This window comes from Notamacropus eugenii, chromosome 1 (assembly GCF_028372415.1).
Source record: "Notamacropus eugenii isolate mMacEug1 chromosome 1, mMacEug1.pri_v2, whole genome shotgun sequence".
Lineage (NCBI taxonomy): Eukaryota > Metazoa > Chordata > Mammalia > Diprotodontia > Macropodidae > Notamacropus > Notamacropus eugenii.
The window spans coordinates 245,602,500-245,605,910 of NC_092872.1; the positions used below are offsets into that span (position 1 = coordinate 245,602,500).

The 3,411-nt window shown below is 41.5% G+C and overlaps 1 pseudogene; it reads right to left on the reverse strand.

The window, feature by feature from the left end:
* Positions 1-677: 677 nt before the first annotated feature.
* Positions 678-2,371, reverse strand: LOC140524788 (elongation factor 1-alpha 1 pseudogene; annotated as a pseudogene).
* Positions 2,372-3,411: the final 1,040 nt, after the last annotated feature.

Consider the following 3,411-nt stretch of genomic DNA (forward strand, 5'->3'; position numbering starts at 1 on the left):
AAAGTTAGTAACTCAGTTTGCGTAAAATATTGCCTATGTGAAAGGAAGCAATGTGCAATGGGTCATTCAACAACTATTTATTAAGAATTTACTTAGCACTGTGAAAAATGCTGGGGATAGAAAGAAAGGCAAAACACAGGAAATGTGGACTAAGATTGCAGAGGGCTTTTTGCATATATCAGATTGAGAGTTTTGTATATTACTTTAGAAATAATAGGAAACCACTGGAGGTTTGTAAGAAAGCAAGTGTCATAGTCCTTTGCAATAGGAATATCATAACATCACAGTTGGAAGTATCATAGATTTAGAAAAGAAAGAAAATTTACAGGCCTTCTAGTCCAGCAACCCCATTTAATAGGTGAGGAAAATGAAGACTACTGGGGTTGCTCGACTTGTTCAAAGTCATGCAAATTACACATTATAGTTGCTGTGTGAAAGAAAGATCGGAAAGAGGGAAAGATTTAAGCATGAAGGACAGTGATTAGACTGTTACAATCACCTAGACAAGACCTTACGAGTGTCTGAATTAGTTTAGTATTATGTGAGTGCAGAAAAGAGATGGATCATAAGATATAGATTTAGATCTGAAAGGGAACTCAGAAAGCATTTATCCCAATCCCTACCCTTAGTTTACATCAGATCAACAATTTAAAACACATTTATTTTTCTTTTTTCACATTCAACTGCTTTAATGGTCTCAAAATTCTGTGACAGATTTTTGGTCAAGTTGTTTCCATTTAAAAATTACTGATTTTAAAAACTAATAACTTAAAACTGCCACGAAACAAATGGTTCACAAAAACATTCCTTTCCTCCTGAAGCTTTTATGATGCATTGTAATCATTAACCAGTCTTTTACTATGAAACTTAAATGTCCAATTGAGACAAACAGTTCTGAGACTGTTCTTCCACCACTGATTGAGACTGGGGTGGCAGGTGCTGTACAGAATATTCATTTAGTCTTCTGGGCAGATTTTGTGACCTTGCCAACTCCAGCAGGCTTGTTGTCAACTGCCTTGATGACACCAACTGCAACAGTCTGCCTCATATCACGAACAGCAAAACGACCCAGAGGAGGATAATCAGAAAAACTCTTCACACATGTGGGCTTGCCTGGAACCTTGTCAACCATAGAAGCATCACCAGATTTGAAGAATTTAGGGCCATCTTCCAGCTTCTTACCAGAACGACGATCAATCTTCTCCTTCAGTTCAGCAAACTTGCAAGTAATGTGAGCAGTGTGACAATCCAGAACAGGTGCATAGCCAGCACTGATTTGGCCTGGATGGTTCAGGATCATAACCTGTGCAGTGAAACCAGCTGCTTCCATAGGAGGGTCATTCTTGCTATCACCAGCCACATTACCATGACGGACATCTTTGACAGACACGTTCTTGATGTTGAAACCAACATTATCCCCTGACAGAGCCTCACTCAAAGCTTCATGTTGCATTTTAACAGACTTTCCTTCAGTTGTAACATTGACTGGGGTAAAGGTGACCGCCGTGCCTGGTTTTAGAATACCAGTTTTCACTCGGCCAACAGGTACAGTACCAATACCGCCAATCTTGTAGACATCTTGGAGGGGTAGATGAAGGGGCTTGTCAGTTGGGTGAGTTGGTGGCAGAATGCAATCCAAAGCTTCAAGCAGTGTAGTTCCATTAATTAGCATTGCCATCCTTGTGAGTGACTTTCCATCCCTTGAACCAGGGCATATTAGAGCTAGGCTCCAGCATGTTGTTACCATTCCAACCTGAAACTGGCACAAAAGCTACTGTATCAAGGTTGTAGCCAATTTTCTTAATATAGGTACTGACTTCCTTGACAATTTCCTCGTTATCTCTTCTGGCTGTAAGGGGGACTTGGTGGAATCCATTTTGTTTGCACCAACAATCAGTTATTTTACACCTAGTGTGTAGGCCAGAAGGGCATGCTCACGGGTCTACCCATTCTTAGAGATGCCAGCCTCAAATTCACCAACACCAGCAGCAACAATCAGGACAGCACAGTCCGCCTGGGATGCGCCTGTAATCATGTTCTTGATGAAATCTCTGTGTCCTGGAGCATCAATAATAGTCACATAGTACTTGCTGGTTTCAAATTTCCACAGGGAGATATCAATAGTGATACCATGTTCACATTCCGCCTTCAGTTCATCCAAGACCCAGGCATATTTAAAGGAGCCCTTTCCCATCTCAGCAACCTCCTTCTCAAACTTCTCAATAGTTCTCTTATCAATTCTACCACATTTGTAGATGAGGTGGCCAGTAGTGGTGGACTTGCCAGAGTCTACATGTCCAATGACAACAATGTTAATGTAAGTCTTTTCCTTGCCCATTTTTGTGGAAGTTTAGCTATGGTTTTCACAACACCTATGTTCTGGCGGGCAAACCTGCTGTGAAAAAGCTTAAAAAACATTTATTAAAGGCTTACTATGTGCCAGGAACTGTCCTAAGTGCTAGAGATATGAAGAAAAAGGGGGGAAAAGCAGTCCTACTCTTGAAGAACTTACATATGAATGAGTCAGTGTATACATAAATAGGGCTGTGTGGGGTGTTCTGGGGAACTAGCACCTCTGGTGTGAGGTCTTGTTGAACCCTCTTTAGGACTGCTCATTTAGCTTTGGGGTTCACCTGTCACCCAATTTTCACCTGTGGCTCCAAGAAGTTGTAGTATGTACAGTGACCACATCCAAGTAAAACCATCTCAGAACACAGGATAAACCAGGTGGGAGTAACTGACAGATTTCAAACCTGTCAGTGAGTTAGAGGGATGTCTATTCTAAGCATATAAAGACTCTCCATTGTGGAATGGGTGGATAAGAACACTTTGTTCCATGAAGGTGGCTAAAGCAGGCACTGTGGAGTGCTTAGAACTTGGTCAGACATTGAAGACTCCAACGTCATCCACTTCATCCCAAGTCATCACTAGTCCCAACTTCTGTCTTGCCACTGGACTTCTATAATTGAAGACACCAAGGCTGACAACTTCATGAAACTCTGCCTCATTTAAATCCAGTTAACTTGAGAGTCAGGACATCACCCCATGACAACATTGGTCCTCTTCAAAATTAAAGATGAACAGCTACATAAATTGACACTTACAGAGGGGAAGGGAAAGCTCTAGCAATGAGGAAGAACTCCAAAGGCCCTCTATTGAAGATGGTATCTGAGCTGAATCTTAAAGAAAGCAAGGAATTCTAAGAGGTGGAGGAGAGAAAGAGGAGAACCTTCTAGGCATCTCTACAAAGATATAGAAATGGTAGATGGAGCATTATGTGGGAGGAACAGGGAGTTGTTTGTTGTCTTTTCTTTTTAAAGAAGAACAAAATGGGGGGCAGAGCCAAGATGGAGGACTAGAAAGACACACTTACTTAGGGTCTCCCCACACAGCTCACAAAATACCTGTAGA